Here is a 19,931-nt window from a genome sequence, read left to right on the forward strand (position 1 = left end):
TCCTCAATAACTTGTGTTCATCAATGTATCTACTCATTCTGTCCTTGATAATGGTTTCTTTCAACTTTCCCGGTATTGAAGTCAGACTGACTGACCTGTAATTTCCCAGATCTCCTCTGGAATCCTTTTTAAAGATGGGGGTGACATTTGCTACCTTCCAGTCCTCAGGAACGGAGGCAGATTTCAATGAAAGATTACATATATTTGTCAGGAGATCCACAAGTTTAACTTTGAGTTCTTTCAGAACTCTTGGATGTATGCCATCCGGGCCTGGTGACTTATTGGTTTTTGATTCGTCCATCAGTTGTAGGACCTCCTCTCTTGTCACCTCAATCTGACTCAGCTCTTTCAACACCCCTTCCAAAATTAGTAGTTCTGGAGTGGGCAAACACTTCTCGTCTTCCACAGTGAAGACGGAGGCAAAAAATGCATTCAGCTTCTCAGTCATTTCCCTATCCTCCTTCAGTAATCCTTTGATTGCAGAGTGCAAAAGTGAGGGAGGACCATTTCACCTTACCTGGCTATACTTAGCTCTATCAAGTAATTCCCCCCCCCCCCGCAAAGGCTTAGCCCTGCCACTAGGCAAACTAGGCAATTGCCTAGGGTGCCAGCCTTCTGGGGCCATCAAATTTGGCACCCCCTTGTGACTTGGTTATGTTATCAGTGCAGCAGGGACACCAGAAGTTAGCCTTGCCTAGGGCGTCAGACAGTCTAGGGCTGCCCCGCCCCACCCCAAGCCTGATCAGCAAGTAAGAATTTTAATTACTTGTAGATCAGGGATATTCTCTCCTACTGTCCTGAACTCTTAGGTGGAGAATTTGTTCTGTGAGGGGCACAGTTGTGGATAATTCATTGCAACAAGTCAGAAGGTATAAAAGTGTAGGCACAAATTAAAAGCCATTTAAAACCAATGGAAATGTTGCAAACATACAATAAGAACTATGGTTACATCATAAGAGTCCAGATAATCATGTAACTGAGTGGATTTCAAGTTTAACAAGGTGTCAGTCGTCTAGCTTAAGCAATCTTGAACATATACTCTTGGAGCAAATCAGCTGTCCTTTGAAAGTCCATGGAGTTACATGTGTGTTGGTGTTCCCTGTGACTCTTTAGCAGTTGTATGACTATTTTTTTAAAAAATCCATAACTGCTTCACTTAGTTCAAAATATGCTTTTTTTTGGCCCTCAACTTACACTGAGAAACAAACAGTGAAGAATGTGAATGTCCCACAGGAGCAGAGGAGATTAGCAGTAAAGCAGAGCAAGGAATTGGTTTATATATTCATTGAACTCAGAGCACTGGAGAAAAACCAGTGCAGAGTATTCCAGGGATAAAATAAGAAGAAAGGCTGCAGATGTTTATAGGATGTAAAGTGTCTGACATCTGAATGCTGAAGAGAAAATGACTCATTTTCAAGCATGGAATTTTCAAGAGCTTCACTGCTGCAACTCTGTTCAGACAACAGTCTTTCATCTGGCTCCATAGAGACTGCTTTTCAGTTGCACGTGCTTGTTGGTTCCTCAGTAGCTGCAGCATCGGTCCCAGCCATTCTACTGCTTAGGGAGAAAGAGCCAGGCATTTTCTACTGCCCTGCCCCACCCGCTAGTTTCCCTTTGGAACCCATCAGCAGCCAGCTGTTCTACAGAGAGGGAGACCCTTTCCATCAGCCTGCCTGGTCCAACTATCTGCTTACTACTTTTTTTATCCTGCCCTTCCTCAAAGGAGCTCAAAGAAGCAGTCATTCCTGTGTTTTAGACTCACAGAAAACAACTGGCTCAAGTAGGGTTGCCAATCCCCAGGTGGGGACAGGGGATTCCCTGGTTTGGAGGCCCTCCCTCTGCTTTAGGGTCATCAGAAAGTGGGGGGAGCAGTGCCGGATTAAACCCTATGGAGGCTCCTATGTAGTCAAAATCTCAGGGGCCCCCATGCAAATTATCTCAGAGTAGGATCGCCTGCTCCGCCACCTGTGGCTCCCACTGCAGCCTGCAGGGACCTTCTCAAATGCCCCTTTGACAAAGCTATGAGGGAGAGGCAGAGAGAGGCAAACTTGGCAACAACTCCAGCAGCAGCCACATCAGGCAAGTAGGGCAAAGAGCGGCTCAGTTGCTGGCTGCATGTGCAGGCTCCAAGGGCTGCTAACAGAGGGGAAAACAGGGGGGAAAGCCAGCCGGGGGCTCCTAATGGCATGGGGGCCCATAGGCCAGTGCCTACTTGGCCTAACTGTTAATCCAGCCCTGGAAGGGAGGGATGTCTGCTGGGCATTACATTATTTCCTATGGAGAATGATTGCCATAGGGTATGATGGAGAATTGATCTGTGGGTATCTGGGGCTCTGGGGGGGGCTGTTTTTTGAGGTAGAGGCACCAAATTTGAAGCATAGCATCTGGTGCCTTTCCTCAAAACAACCTCCAAGTTTCAAAAACATTGGACCAGGGGGTCCAACTCTATGAGCTCCCAAAGAAGGTGCTCCATCCTTCATTATTTCCAATGGAGGGAAGGCATTTGAAAGGTGTGTAGTTCCTTAAAATGTGATTGCCAGAACTCCCTTCAGAGTTCAATTATGCTTGTCACAACCTGGCTTGTGGTTCCTCCCCCAATGTCTCCTGACTCCACCCCCAAAGTCTCCTGGAACCACCCCCAAAGTCCCCAGATATTTCTTGAATTGGACCTGGCAACCCTAAGTTCAAGGCCATCCCATTAGCTTCATGAATGAGTGGAGATTTGAACTTGGACCTTCCAGCCCTAGTCCAGCACTCTAACCATTACACTAGCTCACAGCTGTCACCTGAACTCTTTCAGACACCATTCTGGTGCTTAGTGGAAACAGAGACAGAGAGGAAGAAGGAGAACCAGGTCCCTCCACTGTTTCAGCTGCTGTCCATTCCTCCAACAGTAGCTTGTCAGCATATAGGAGGGACAGATAGCAAAGTTCTTTCCATTTGCCTGCTTTCACCAAATGTATTTCACACTTCTTTGTTTGTTGCCTTGAGTATAATAACATGAATAAGTAAATAAACAAGTGCCCCTCTTCCCAAAAGCATTTCTCCAGAGTTAATAATGGATAATGAATTGGGTTTCCAACAAAAACCTCTTTGCTTGTTGCATTCTCAACATAAGGCCCATCTTACTGATTTAATTAGGTGGTGGTGGTAGTGATGGTTGTTATCATCATCATCATCATCATCTTGAGCAGAACATTTCCATACAATCTCAGCTAGTGATGATGTTCATGCGGGTGAAAAATGCTTCCTGAGTTATGCAGCTTCTATTCTGTGGAAATTCTGAAAAAAAACAATATCTTGAGTTAGTTCTGGCAGCTGCTTGTATTCTGCCACTACTTGAGCTATGTTCCTTATTTCACCTCTAGCATGGGAAGCCATAAGTACTTTACACCAACGGAGGCCTCCAAGGCAAACAGCATTAGCTGGATCTCAAGGTTTTAGTGAGTTTGGATGATACTTATGAAAATTCCGTTTTCCAGAAACGTTTCCATGTTTGAATAAAAACTGGCTCTGGAGTATAAGTATGGGCAAGCATAAATGTCACAGGGGGTATTATATGATCCTGTATAAAAGATTTCAAAATGATTTTTTTAAAATCACAACTTTTCAGCCAATAATTCTGGATCCTTGCTAATGGATAGGGGGCGGGATCAGTGACAGGCTTCAGCCCCAGCACCCATGCATTCGGTATCCAGTCTGGCATAGTACAAACTTCACATGCAGCTTTACATTTGCATGCAGAGACTTGTCTGCATAATTGGAAACCTAGGTGTTCACAGGATTCTCAACCATTATGGTTGCCTCCTTTCAGTTATGGCCTGGAGCTCCAGATTTGTTCCCCTAGAGGAAATGGGCAGTTTGGGAGGGAAGTCCCCTCCCCAAATACTGCCCTCCCCAGGATAGCTTGCCAACTCCAGGTTGGGAAATTCCTGGAATTTGTGAGTGGAGTCTGGGATTGGCAGGGTTTGGGGAGGGGAAGGAACTCAGCAGGATGTAATCTTATAGAGTCTACCCTGAAAAGCAGCTTTTTTCTTCAGGGAGGCTAATCTCTGGAGATCAGAGATAATTCCTGGAGTTCTCCAGGCACCACCTGGAGTTTAGTAAGCATCCTATACATGCAAAGGTCAAACCAGGCATCAGAGTCAAAGTACATAACTGAAATTTACTCTTACAATTTCACACATAAGCACTGAAAGTATGCTTTTCATTTTATTTATTTAAGAAGTTACATCCTGACTCTGAGCCTAGAAAGCTCTTAAGTATGGTTGCCAGGTCCAACTCAGAAAATATCTTTGGGGACTTTGGGTATGGAGCCTGGAGAGTTTCCCATTCTCTCTAAAAAAACAACAGCAGCAGCAGCTCACTTCCCCTGAATACAGTCTTCATATTCTCATCCTCTTTTTTACCTTCAAAGGTTTCTCCAGCAGCTGCACTTTCACTAAATGAAAGTGAAATTTGTCATACCCCCACAATCCCTTGCCATAGCTTTATTAAGGGACACACATACAGAGAGCAGCCAAAATAAACATGGTTTGCAAGTCTACATTTTTGTGACCTCACTGGGGCAATTTACTCATGAGAGTTGTTGAATGTAACAGTCTGCTGTATTTCAATCAACTTCTTCAGACTAACACAGAAAAATTAAAGTAAGGAACAAAGCAGTCTCGGAGGTGGAGTCTTCCTCCATCCCATAATCAGGTTCTAGTTTACTCCTTACTATCTCTTTTACTATGCAAACGACTTCTGAAACAAATGCAAAACAAAGGGAAGGACTGGGCTCTCTTACTTTCTCACAGCTTCACACACTCACTGGGATGAGCTACATGGCTCTGCCTGCTTGCCCTGCCCCCATCCAGCTTTCCTCCTACTGAGATTTAAAGGCACACACACCTTCCAAAACACAAGCAGTTTCCTAGTTTCTTCTAAGCCTGCCAAAATTTAAAGGCACATGGTGGCTGTTGGGGCAGCTGGCTGGCAGTGAGGAAGAACCTGCAAAACTGGGGGATCCCCTACTGGGACCTGGGCATTGGCAAGCCTACTCTTAAGGTATCTTACAATAATAATTAAAAACATGACTAGCTACCACTAGTGAACATAGTAATGATAAAAGGTTTAATAACCCACAGAAGTCCATAAACTCACCATAAATTGAAAAAATCAACATCAAAAAAGTATCATAAGGATATTTCAGGATAACAATCAGGGTCAGGATCTACTAGGTATTGAAAGACTGTTAGATCAATACAAATCAATCAAATCCAACATCCTGGGTGAACAAAAGGGAGTTTCACTGGTGCTAAACCCTCTAAAATCTGGGCAGCTTGACGGTGGAGCCTGGGAGAGTGGGGTTGAGGGAGGGACAGACTTTGGTAGGGTATAATATCATGCAGTCTACTTTCCAAAGCCGCCATTTTTTTCAAGGAGAAGTGGAATAAATGTTTTAAACAAATAATAAGGGATCATTGTAGTCTGCAGATCAGTTGTAATTTCAGGAGATCAACATCCCCTACCAGTTTGAGTCAGTTTGATGTAGTGGTTCAGTTTGCACATTCTAATCTGGGAGAAATCTTGATTTCCCATTCCATGTGCACATGCAGCTGCTGGATGACCTTCGGTTAGTCACAGTTTTGGAGGGGGCACATCCACAAACCAATTGCCCTTTCGTCACACCCCCTCCAGCCTAGAAATAGCAGCTCTCCAGCAGCCCTGGCCCCACTCAATGCACAGCAGCCAAGAAGGTCAGAGCGCCTGCTCCGGCTGCAACGCCACTGAGGATGTTCTCCACAGCTGAGAATGAAACGTCTGGAAGGAAAACTTTCTCCAGTAGAACACGGCACTTGAGCCCAAAAGATTCTACAAACCCTAATAATTGTGTTACTCACAAATCTCAACCTTAAAAAAAGTGTTTGCAGTTACTCAGAATGCATCTCTCATGGTGCTTGATGCACCTGCGGGCTCCTGCCACCTTTTGCTGATTATGCAGTTATGCATGATTCACTAAGATTTTTAAAAAGGCACTAAACTAGGATTGATGGGAACAGAAGTTGTGATGGCTTGATGCTGCTAGAGCAATTAGACATGGAAAATCTGTTCATGGCCCATCAAGCATTTAGGACTGGACTTTATGCATTGCCAAATAAGTCTGGAACTGAGTCAGGGTAGGACGGTTTGCCCATGACTCACAGACCACTCCTAGATGTTGCTGTCTGGACATGCACTTTAAATCCGACAGGCATCCATGGTTATATCGGATATAAATGCATGTCTGACTGTGGCCCTAGAGAGGTATGGCATCACTAATGAGTTTCCCCCAGAAATGACACCACACTATCACCAATGACACCCTCATGTCCTCCTTCCCCAATTCCATCTGGCAACTCTATCATCTACTAAATAACATTCCATTAAGGGTTTGTTAAAGAATCTGTACATTTTTTCCCTCCAAGTTGTTAGCAGCTCTGGAGGTAGTGTGTCCTTTGAGCCAATGTCTCTTTCCTACCCCTCTTCAATAATTCGAGTGGCGGAAGGGAAAATCCCCCTCACAAATTAAAAACAAAAGTCATGTCACCTTTTATTTAGACCAACCAAAATAATACAATGCAGTGTGTTCTGGTAGTCTTCATAAAAGATATGTGTTTTATGGTATGAATTATGCTGTGAACCAGTGTGGATTCCTAGATCTCTTGTCACAGTTTAAAGACCCAAGGGAGAGGAAAACTGGTCTTGAGAAAGTGCAGCCTGAGGAAGCTCATCAACTGAAGGCAATCACACCCCTTGCAGTAAATTTATAAGCTGCAAAAAAAAGGGTGTGTGTGTTAGAGGTTACCTGGGAACAACATCCTTCCTCTGAGTTCAGCTCCCTCCTCTCACTCCAGACAGGGCCTTGAACTTTTTGGAATAGTAGCTGAGAAACAAAATAATAAAATATATTGGTTTTACATTGGTAGCAATCTGCAAGAATAGGATTTGCTCATCTGTTCTAGAGTCTAGACAAATACCGTAGGGATTGGCATCACTGTGCTTTGCAGGTGCTTAAAGTCCCAGATGGGATATAAGAATCGGATAGGCCAGTATTATGTACCAGAATTTTGTAGCTCTCAAAAAAGAAAACCTGTGGAAAGAGGTCCACAATGTGCTGGGTATCATTCAGTTGGTGGACTCTTTCACAGGCCATGGCCTTACTTCACATCAGACAGCTTAACACTGAAGCAAACATAAGAAGACCCAGGCAGGAGCAACAAATGGGACTTCTGAAAAGTTAAGGGGGAGACAGAGCATCTCCAGTCCCAGAAAGAAGCCTGAAAACAACAATAATACCTACCTATAGTGTTGGGTGGCAAAAATAAGTATCTGTTCTTTGCCCAATTTGTCTGTGCCAAGCAGCCATTAAAAGGGCTGATCAGTCAGTAACTATTTTACTTTCATACATATAAAGTTACCAGCTCTGGGTAGGGACATTTCTGGGGATTTAGGGGCTGGAGCATGGGAAGATTGTGGAGGGAAGGGACCTCAATGGGGCTAAATTGCCATAGAATCTATGCTCCAAAATAGCCATTTTCTCCAGGAGAACTTTTGCAGCCTGGGGATTAGTTGTAATTCCAGGAGATCTCCAGGCCCCACCTGAATGTTGGCAACCTTAACATACCCAGTGGTATAAAAGCTGCTTCCCTGTGGTGCAATCCTATGCCATGGTAGCAAGTTTGTGAATATCAGCAGCATATTGGCAAAGCTGCTCTTATCAAATGTGTGTTCTTCTGTTTATGTCAATATTCCTCTCCCCCCATTCCCTGAAGATTTTCAACTTTCTTCCAAGGATTTCTGCAGGTCGTACTTGGCTCTCTCTCCCCATTTTATTTTCACAGCAATTATGTGAGGTAGTTTAGAGTGAATCATAGATAGGAGCTGGCCATCCAGCATGCTTCTCTGCTGAGTCTAGATTTGAAGCCAGGCCTCCCAGAATCAAGTCTAATAAGATCTTATTTTATTTTTATATCAAGTCTCCTGTGAGACTGGTTTGCCCCATTCTAGTGAGCATTTCTGGTCTGTGATTCCTGCAAGTGAGTCCCTGCACTTATACCAGGGAAAAGTTCACCCTGTTATCAGACTGCTACAGCAGCAAAAGAAATTGTGCTTCAGATTGCCCAAAATCTTGTGCATTTAACAGCATGCTGGTCTGTTGAGATTAGCTGATAAAAGTTTTTTTTTAGATAGAATTATTAACAATTACTTTTTTTGTAGATCAAACTGCTATTAAAGGCAGCAGCAGGGGCTAGTTAAAAAAAGCTGGCAGTAGCACCTCTGCTCACAGTCTGCTTTTGGAACACTTGCTAGCGTGGCTCATGTGCCTGGTTAGATACTTCAAAGCATTGCTCTTATTGGTTGTAATATGTTCCATTTAAAATTCTCAGAGTCTGATGTCTTGAATGATGCAACCCAAGCTTTGCTGAGCTTGGGTTGTACACCATGGGGCCAGGAGGATTTTACTTTTTGATTTACAAGCTGTCCCAAAAGTAGTGCAGATATTATGTACAAATATGAAACATTGCATTCCAAGCAGTCTAAACTCGTAACATGCTGCATTTATGATCAACTGGCCTGTTTTCTGGTGAAATTACTCCTCCTCATGACGTTTTAAAAAGAAGTGTTATACCACTTATTATACCATATGTATAATCCTTAGTAACAGATGAAATCATTTTTTTCTGTTGCAGAAAAAAATAGTAAAATACAATGATCTGCTGAACAATTTTCCATGTAGCAAGCTTTGCTCAAATGAATTTCACTTATAAACATGAGGACAGGTGCTCAGTGTTTGTTCTTCTGCACACTCTCCATCTGATCCTAAGCTCAAACCTTTCACTTCTCATGGAAACAGTTAGTGCCCATGTACTGGACAGATGATCCACAGGAGTAGTAAATAGACCCCCCATGCATTATTAATGAAGGGGGCATGGCTAGTAACATCACTTCTGATGACATCACCAGAAACAGTGTCACCCCATGCATAATTAATGAACGGGGCATGGCCAGTGACATCACATCCGGTGACATCACCAGAAACGGCGTCATCAGGGTCATGACCCTAATGACGTCACCCAGGTCATGACCTAAGAGTCATGTGACCAGAAACTGTGTCAAATGGAGGACGGAAGTGACCTATTTTGGGGGCGCCACCATGATGTAGGCACCCCACATATTTAATTAAGCGCCTCCCACCAGAAGGTGTCCTGTCTAGCCCCACCCCCATGTGACCTAGCCCCGGCAATCACCATCTATGCCCCACCATGACTTAGCTACCCCGCATATTTAATTAATTAAGCACCTCCTCCAGGAAATGACCTTACTGACTCACACCACGTGGCATAGCCAGGCCAATCAGCATCTACATCCACCCCGCTGTGACTTAGCAACCCTGCATATTAATTGAGCAGGCCGGAAATCACATGTGTAGCCCCCTCCCCTGCCCTCTTCTCCAGTGCCACCCACTGCAGCGTCATTGAACTTCTGCCTGTGGCACCCCACCCTGGAAAATGGGGTCCGCCACTGAGAAGGCCTGAGTAGGTCCGTGTGACCCCTCTATCAACACGCCCAGTCACCCCTGGCCAATAGCAAATGGGCTGGGGGCTGGGGCCACCCTCACCAGTTTATTTTAGGAAAGAAGCCATTTGTGCTTGAACACACGTGCGCAGGCTCTTGCTGAGAGCATGAAAACTCCTGCCGGGTCCCAGGTATTCATCACACCATCACCATTGGGAAGGCCTAGCTTCAACAACATTGGCGCTTCTGCCAGGCAGCTGGAATTTGACATCCCTTCTGCATCTACTATGTACTTTGGCGGAGTTGTCCCTATGCGCTGCACTTACGTGGTCTCCAATGAAACTGCAGAGATGCCCGAGCACTCCGCAACTCCAGAAGTAAATGGCAGAACAGAAAACACGATGATGCCTGCATGGGGAAGCCAGCATGATGTGTGGACGGCACTTTCCAGCTGCACTGAAGATGAAATGGACTTGGGAATGCCCAACCCACTGTGGTGTATTTACCAGGACCCTGCTGAGCAGTTTGAAGATGATGAAGAAACTCCAGAGGGGGGTGAAAATTAAGAGGTTTTAGATGAATCCATGGAACAAGAGAACGCGGTGTCGAACAACCAGGTAATCAGGTAAAGCAGTGTTTGTGAATGGGTGTATAATGAAGGCGGGCGATGGACTTTTTCACTGAGCTGTTCTTTTTATTTTATTTTGACAGCTTGATGAGAATTTTATCCAGGCTTTCAGTAATCTTCACATCGGTAACCCTGTTGGCGTGAATCTATCATGTTTGTAGTGTTTCTGTACCAAAGTTACCCAGTGCAACAAGAAAAAGAATAAAATAAATAATAAGAGGAAGAGGTAGTTCTGTTACAATAAAGACATTTGTTTTATAACCTTGTGTGATCATTTCTGAGTTAAGTGGGTGATGATGGGGGCAGTTGATGAAGAGGAGGTCTTAAGGCACATGTATTATACACCCGGAGAAGCAGGGAGCTTTGGCGGGGTGAGGCCTCTCTTCCAGGCAGCCAAAAAGCAGTGTAAAGCTTTCACTCAAAATCATGTTACTAACTGGCTTTCAGAGCAAGATGCTTACGCATTGCATAAGCAACCCCGCATCCGCTTTAAGAGAAACAAGACCATGGCTTCTGGTCTCAATGACCAATGGAAGGCGGATTTAGTTGATATGCAAAAAATTTCCAGAAATAATGATGGCTACAAGTACATTTTAACAGTGGTTGACATATTGTCTAAATATGCCTGGGCTTTGGCCTTAAAAGACAAGACAGGGGGGAGGGTGTTGAAAGCCCTTAAGGAAATTTTCAAATAAGGTAGAATACCTGCCAAGCTTCAGACTGATGCAGGTAAAGAGTTTCTAAACCAGTCTGTAAGCAGCGTGTTAAAGCAACACGGAGTCCACCACTTTTACACCCTTAATAAAGTCAAAGCAGCTATTGTGGAACGATTCAATTGAACATTAAAAACAAAAATGTGGTATTTTACTGCCAACAACACCTTCAGATATATTGACATGCTGCCACTGCTTATTAAAAGTTACAACCACAGTTTTCACAGGACAATCAGAGCCCCTCCTGTGGATGGAAACCACACCAACACTCATACCGTGTGGAAAACGCTTTACGGAGACTGTGTTGGGGCAAATGTAAAGAAGATGATGAAGAAAAAGATATTGGATTTATATCCCGCCCTCCACTCCGAAGAGTCTCAGAGCGGCTCACAATCTCCTTTACCTTCCTCCCCCACAACGGACACCCTGTGAGGTGGGTGGGGCTGGAGAGGGCTCTCACAGCAGCTGCCCTTTCAAGGACAACCTCTGCCAGAGCTATGGCTGACCCAAAGCCATGCTAGCAGGTGCAAGTGGAGGAGTGGGGAATCAAACCTGGTTCTCCCAGATAAGAGTCCGCACACTTAACCACTACTCCAAACCGGCTTTCTAAAAAGGAGAGGCCTTTCATTAGAAAAGGAGATCATGTGCTTGTGTCTAAAAGTAAAGGAGTTTTTGTAAAAGGATATGAACGGAGCTTCACAGATAAACTATTTATAGTAGAACAGGTCTTCTGTAGAGGCAAGAGGCCTCTGTACTTGCTCAACGATTATGCTGGAGACCCCATAGGCTCATTCTATCCTGAAGAGCTACAAAAAGTTAAGAGTAAAGCAGACAGAGTGTATTGAATTGAGAAAATCTTAGCCTCCAAAGGCAGGGGGAAGAGAAAACAACATCTAGTGAAGTGGTTAGGGTGGCCTGATAAATTTAACAGCTGGGTTCCTGCTTCTCAACTCTGTAATCCTATATAGAAAAAAAATGGCTGACAGCGGCTTCTTTATCACCCTTCCTAGCAACTCATGCGCAAGTGTTTTTCCACAGAACACTATAGCACACGTTACCACCCATCCAGCATGGTCATTGGACCTTCCAGGGGCCTGGGAGGTTGGGCGTGTGGAAATACAGTATCCTCACAGCTGGAAGACCCTCACCGAAGATTCCACCATTGTAATCATTACCAAGGAGGAACAGTGGAAATACAGATTCAGTAGTGGCTATTATAAAAGCATTTCTGACTTGGTGGTGAAACTGAACACCACTATACAGTCACATTTTTCCCCCCTGAACAGAGCATGTACTATGACCCATGGTCTAAAAGCACCGCCTACTTATACCTTTTCATCTTCTAAAGAATTGGCTCACCTTTTAGGGGCACCTCAGATGAGGCGATCCAAAATATAAACTTTACAGCAGACATCACAGGGGGGTTCAACACTTTGTACATTTACACAGACATTGTGGATCACCAAATTGTGGGTGATGCATATGTTCCATTACTGCATTGTATCACTGTGTAAGGGGAGACTGGTGACTGTATCAATAATATCTATGACAAGTCACACTATATTCCTGTGAATAAGCACCACATAGACACCATCACTATTGAAATAAAGACGGACCAGAACAAGAACGTGCCATTCCAGTTTGGTAAGGCGATCATGAAACTTCACTTTCGTCCGCAGAAAGGCCTGGTCTGTTAAGCACACAAAGATGGTCATCTTAAAAAGCTATGGGGATCCTGACCTCTATAGGAATTACTACAAGAACCAGGCTGGCTATGCTCTTCCTGGTTACCATGGTGCCCCGGTGATGTATGGGGCTGGGGTAGATGGAATTTTCCAGAGCCTTTTCAGAAAAGCTGTCCCTCTTTTGAGAAGGAGATTTGAACTCATGAAGCCCCATGTGAGAACTGCCATCAGAAATATAGGCAAAGATGTAGTAGGTCACGTTTCTGGTGCTGTTCTAAATAAAGTGAGTCCCTCTATGCCACAAGAGGGCTCAGGCCTCATGTACCTTAAAAGACAGTGCAGAGTTAAAAGAAAGGCATCGCAGGAGCAACTAATTGGCCTACCACGCCCCTTTAAAAGAAAAGATGTGAAGCGCAAGGTCCCCCAGAAGCAGAAGGCCAAGCAGAAGACCAAACAGGTCTTCAGAGCTTTCCTCAAAATGCCACACCTCACTAATAGACATGATCTGATACCCCTTCTCGAGAGCCTTCATCAGTTCCACTGTGCACCACACGCCTTCTAGCACTCTTTCCAGGGAAGAATGCATACAACGCTCTTGTTGTTTAGTTTCTGCACATGTGTGACAGAGGGGAAACAGAAGTTTGCCCCCCACCTTGTAGGGTAATACAGGGAAAAAGAGACCTCGAGGTGGCACCACCTTCAGTTTGATCAGGCCAAAGTATTCCGATACTGGAGCAAAGTCCTTATAAATAATTTGGGAGTGTCCAATTGGATATTTCTTTGACTTGTTGACAAAAGGGTACAGGCTGGTGAAATCATAATAATGTATTTTTTCACCAGCTTTAGCATTGTAATAGAGGCAAATGGCATTTGTTCTGCCCCCAAAGAGAGCATCTCTGGGGAGCAGCGGTGATGGAAATTTCTTCTCACTCAGAAAGCCTCCAAACTCCCTGTCAGCTGTCACCATCTCCCTCCACTCGTGTTCCCATATGGACCTAACAGTATATCCATGGCTTTTCAAGTAACTTTCTTTCCTCAGGGTTTTATAGTGTAGGACAGCAAAGGATGAATCTGTCAGCGGGTTTCCATCACTGGGGCTGTAGCATGTGGGGCAACCATGGAAAAAGCACCCATTAAATTCAAAGGCTGTTGGCCACCTCCCCAACCACCGCATAACCATCAAGAAAATAATTTCCTACTTTTAGCTTGCCACATTTCAGGGCGTGCTGTATCTGGAGACCCTCCTTGCCTGTGGTAATGGTCATGTGGCAGGAAGGCAATTGTATCAGATTTCAAAAACATGTGCCTATACATTGCCATGCACACCCCAGCGAGAGTTATGTGGTTAAAGGGGTCAATTCCTGACATGGATATTATTTCCTCCCTGTACAAGAGACAAGCCTTTCTCAGGATTTTAACATCCAGTTGACAATAATAGGCCAGATCTTTTTGTAGATTAAATTCATTGTTTTTGTTCTCCATGTACCAGGAAAGAAACTCTGCTTTCTCACCCTTCATTACGCTATCAACACCATAATCCTCCATCCTAGGCATTGGCCCAACATACTCCCAATTAGCAGCAGTGTTAAAGTAATGGAGGAAGAACCCCTTACATCCAGAGAAGCCCATGGCCTGTGGCAATTTGGCCAGCTTCATTGGCAAGAAGTTTAAGCTTTCCAGAAATCTGATGCCTAGCTTCTTAACCGTGACACACATGAGCTTCCCCCCTTGCGTAAGCAGGTTGACTTCCATCTTTTCTACTAATAATTGCCTAATAACAAAGAAATTATCATACCCCTTCGCATTCTTGAATTTCTTGATGAATTTTTAAACAAAGCTTGACACACAGCCCTCTCCTTTGAATTCCCAGGTATCACTTTCCTCTAGCCCCATTGCATAGATATAATTTGGAATATGTTTGCCAGTCTCTTGCATACATTCAAAATGGTAAAAAATATAATTGTTGCCAATTTCATCCTTTTAAAGAGGAGGCATGAAACAGCGGTCACTATTTATATCGCCAACAGGCTCTTTGCATTGCTTACACCAGCGAACACGGCATGTATGTTTCTTTGGAGCATAGGATTGTCATGATTTACAATATATTTTTGGTTTTGCAAATGTCTGGCAGATCCCTGTGTTTTTCAAGTCAGATCTGGGATTTACAATATACTTTGTAGTTATTGCATTATACCTCCTATTGAGGACTACAGTTGGGGTCCAATCACATGCTACAGCTGTATTTACACAGATGTGAATGGCTATAAATATTACCACACACCTGACAATAATTTTTCTGGCCATAAAACCCTTTCAAATTAATTATTCCATAATAATGATTCTCAAGATTCAAAACAAAATGGGTTCTCTGGTATACAGGGGGCCCTGTTCTAAAAATTTCCCAACCTTTAATACCATTCAATACCACTCCTATATTTAAATGCTTTTCAAAGGTGGCAACATCTGATAATATCTCCTGCTCATCTGAAAACCCAAGCTCTCTGTACAACAGCCATGCCCTTTCTGTTAATTCAGGGATAGTTACCAACTTCTCTGACATAACACCAATGAGACTTATCCCAAAGCACAGAATACGATTGCCATGATCTGCTGCTGCTTCTTTTTGATAATTTCACTATAGAGGACGGTACTTATAACTCTCTTCCCTCTCCCCCCTCTATTCCTTTTTACCGTCATAACTAAGTGCAGGGTTCCATGAAGATGAATTTCGGCATTACTCTGCATGAGGTTTGACATCTGATTTATAAACTCATCAGCAGGAAAGCCACCTGCTGACCTCCTTACAGAATGCAGGGGATTGCTTAGCCTCACCCCATCGATATGGAGCTGCACTAAATCACCATCCTGGACTCTGGCTCTCATATCGTTAAGAAGGCCCTGAATAGCTTCCCGCATTGCCTCTTGTATGAGGGTGGGGTGGCTTAACTGCTCTAAGTTTACAAACCTGAAGGCCTCTGAATACTGATCCATTGGCAAGTTTGCAAGATGTCGTTCCCACTCTCCAACTTTTTCTAGGTAAATCTTTGGTGTGTCAGGGCTAGAGAATGGTTTTTGTGGGGGTGACGAGGGGCCTAATTCAGCAGCAGCTTTGTTATTTGCCAAATTAGAGGTGGCAACAGGACCTACCTCTGTGCTGAGAGGGGCACCATGAACTGAATTATCATTTGCACACTCAGAGGCAGGGACTACATTGTTATTTGGCAAAATGGAGGTGACAGCAGGCTCTACCTCTTTGCTGAGAGAGGCGCCATCACCTGTGTTAACATTTGGCCTCTCAGAGGCCCTGACTCTGCTAAGAAACCTTAAAAGAGAATCACTTTTTTTGTCTAGATTTAAACTTTTTTTTTGCATTCTTGAGGCGCTTTTAAAGGACTCTTTGCTAAACCTCTCTCAGTTTCAAATGTTTGCTTTTCCTATGGATGTGTGACGAGGCCCCCCGACCTGCCCTGCATCTATCTGCAGGGCTCCCCCATTTGGACATATAGTAGAACTTTGTAAAATTCTTTCAGAGCCTTTCCAGAAACCAACAAGGCTGTTTTTTAAAGCAGCATTTAAGGGATTTGAAGAGTCATCTAGCCCCAAAGAATGAAAGCTTGTGGCTTGGCCATTAAGTATTTGCACAGCAGCTGTTGTAATGCCAAGCAATTTCAACACACGCTCACAGATCTTGCTAAAAGGGGCATCTGTAGTGATAATGCGGGGCTGACAGCCTCTAGCCCTAACCCCTGTCCCTACTTTTACACACAAAATCAGTTTGTAAAATAATTTCAGAACCTTTCCAGAAACCCATAAGGCTGCCTTTAAAAGCTGCAATTAAGGGGTTGCAGGAGCTGTCTATACCCAATGATTGAAAACTGTTTGCATGGTCAGCAATTGTTTGCATTCCAGCTGTTGTAGCCATTACCAATTTTAGCATGCATTCACATGTGTCCCTAAAAGATGCATCCACATTAGCATTGGCAATTTTCTGTTTCTTAGAGGGTGGTTCAAAAGCACCCTTTTGTAGGTGTTTACAGTCTGTTTGGTTTGTGTGTTTCCTCTTCACTTTACCACAGCCTATTGGCTGGGGTGAGGTGGATGATCCTTATATATATATATATATATATATATATATATATATATATATATATATATATATATATATATATATATATATATATATATATATATATATATATATATATATATATTAACATACACACCTTTCAGGGTTCCTTTGTGTTTCATAGCACCCCCTAGCATTTGCTGGCCTGCTATGTTTTGCTTAGAGCCCACATGTGCTTCATCAGATTTGCGCTTTTTCTCATCTACAGTGGAGAGTTATTACATAGGCACAAAGTTAAAAATCATTTCCCCACCATATAAAAATTAAACATTAAGCTTGCTTTTTAAAATGAAAATCCAGAGCAGTGAAGCAAAACTTAACATTTACCAGACAGTGGTTTCAGGCATCTCTTGGTTTCCAACAGGGATAAGGGAGGAGGGAAATTTTCCTTAGAAGGCCCATCATCATCTTTGTCAGGGGCATGCTGGCCTAATGAAAAAAAACATTAGCTTTTTCAAATTGTTTTTTTTAAAAGGAAAATGTCCTTAAATTCATTCACCCTTCACCCTCACACGCAAAGGCAAATCAAATATTTACCAGATGGAATTTTTGAACGTATCATTTTCCACCATTCTTCACAGCCATGTGGTCTCTTCTGGCCTGCATATTAAAATGCCAAAAATATGAAATATAATGCAGCCACCCCATTTTTAAATTATCCCCCACCACACACACCCCTCTTATAAAAACAACAGCAAACTGATTTTAAAACTGAGAGGAATGCAAAATATACCTTTGTTTTTGAAGACTATTCTTCTGCCGTATCTGTTCTTTTTAACTCCTAAGATTTACAAAAAATATTGAAAAGCACTGATCACAAATAAACCTTTTTACAGCATTAAATTATTATCCCCATTTATGAAGCTTAAGACAAGCACCTCAAGGTAAAAAAGTCTCCCTTTAGTGCCTCTCTGTGAGCTAAAAAAGGATGTGACCGGCCCCTTAATCTAATCAAGAAAAACTGAAACAGCCCATACTACCCCCTCCCCCCCCCCAGCCATTCATTTTCAGCCAAAGGAAAGAAATCTGCCTCTTTTTTAAAAGCATACTGTAAAATATAAAAAACAAACCTCTGCCATTCAAAAGAACCACCATAAAGGGTAGCTAAATATCATTGCAGTTTGCAAACGACTGTAAAATTAAAAAACAGGAGTAGATCCCCTTTTTCTTCTCATTAAGCATGCTTGGGGCAAACAGGCCATAAACTATCTGCTTTATAGGCAGTAAAAGGGTTCAAACAGACAAAATTTACAAGCAGTATTAATTTCTAATCACTTAGTAAAAATAGTAGCACCATGGCTTACCTGCAGCCTCAAGGTAAAGATGTCTTCTGACCTTCTCCTCTGGCCAAAAAGAATGTGACTCACCCCCCTAATCTAATCAAGACCAACTGACCACTACTGTGTGTGAAGGAGCACTGTGATTGGTTCCCATCAGCCATGTGACTTGATAATCTAATAGAAATTGTCCATGAATTGTAAAGGTAACCAGGTTCCCCCCTGCCTTTCCCCTCCCACACAATTTCAGAGAAGCAGCAGCCATGGTTTCAGGAAGCACATGGGAAAGAGGATAAGTAGTTTTTCAGAATACACTGCTATATATATATATATATATATATATATATATATATATATATATATATATATATATATATATATATATATATAAATAAATTAGGCTCTCCCTTCCCAAACCTTTTTTTTTAAACAGCAGCCTGTAAATATGGGGGCTAAGCATCCTAGGAATTTTAAAATGCTGCCAAATTTAATCAGAGTACAGCCCTCCTTCCTCTCTCCCTTGCACCCACCAGCCCTTCATTTTGTAGGCTCATGCCTGTGCATGCAATAACAACACTGATTTCTTTAAAATGGTTCCTTTTTATTTACAGGCTTTTTTCATTTACAAACAGTGAAAAATGGAGTTGCAATCTATTTACAAGGTCTATTTCAAAAACAGACAGTAAAAAGCAGCTGCAATCTCTTTTATTTACATCACAGAAACACCATTTTTTTTCTGGCACAGAAAAAATGAACGAAAATGCAAATCTTTGATATAGCCTTGAATATATTTAACCATTGCACTGTCAGAGTTTTTCAAAATTGTTTCAAGAGTTTTCCATGAATTTGATGTGTCTCCAACTTTATTCAATAAATATTTGGTCCATATTCTCTTGCGTGAAGAGCAGACATTTCAATGAATAGGCAACCGAGGTCACAACTTGCATTATCGAATGTATTGACATTTCATCAATTACAAATTTCACCTTGCGGTCTACTGTTTGCTCAGACCAAGAAACACACGCGTGAGATTTCTGCCCGGGTGATTGAAGCTGGCATCCTTCACAAGAATCATATAAAAATTCATTGATACAATGCATTGTTATTGAATAGACTGCAGCACAAACATTGCTGATTTCTGTTTTCAGGGTGGTATACAGTCAAAATATTAAAAATAATCCATGTTTAAAAGCTTTCTCATGGCAATGACTCGTTCCCCAGGCGTCATGCCAAATGGAATTTTTTGCTGTTCCTGTTAAAAAGATAGCATTTATTTTAGTTTTACAAGCCTTGACAAGCCCCCACACCCACTACACAACACTCAACAACTGGGGTCCATACCTGCGTGGAGATCTTCGCCTCTGAAGGAATATTTAAATCTGTAATTTGTGGCTCAATGCAGGCAGAATACTAGAAAATTAAAAGCAGATTTTTTTCAGTTAAAAGCACTATGCAAAGTCTGTTTCCAATAACCTTTTCTACTCCCCCACCCCACCCCCCTATCCCCTTTTCCCAAATTACCTGTGCCATAGAGTTCTCGCTTGGAATCAGCTCTTGGGAATCAGGAATTTCTTGGAAAACCTGGGTGTTGTAGGGAATAAGTTCCTGAGTGTCTCGAAAATCTTCCAGGAGGCCTTGCAAAATTTGGGAAATGCCATTTTTAGCTAGCATGTCAGCTGTTGTCTCCTCACTGTTCATACTAACGCATGTCCCTTCGTCAAAAACAGGCCCCGAGAAATGGAGCTTTGCAGGAACAAATTTTTCATCCTCAGAACTGCTCACATATCTTCTTTTAAAATTTTGTCTCACCAATGGCGGCGGGCCGGAAAGTACCAACAGTCTTACCAGAGTTTCCACATTCTCAGCAAGAGCCTGCACATGTGTGTTCAAGCACAAATGGCTTCTTTCCTAAAATAACCTGGTGGGGGTGGGCCCCAGCCCATTTTCTATTGGCCAGGGGTG

Source organism: Heteronotia binoei, chromosome 1 (genome assembly GCF_032191835.1).
Source record: "Heteronotia binoei isolate CCM8104 ecotype False Entrance Well chromosome 1, APGP_CSIRO_Hbin_v1, whole genome shotgun sequence".
NCBI lineage: Eukaryota > Metazoa > Chordata > Lepidosauria > Squamata > Gekkonidae > Heteronotia > Heteronotia binoei.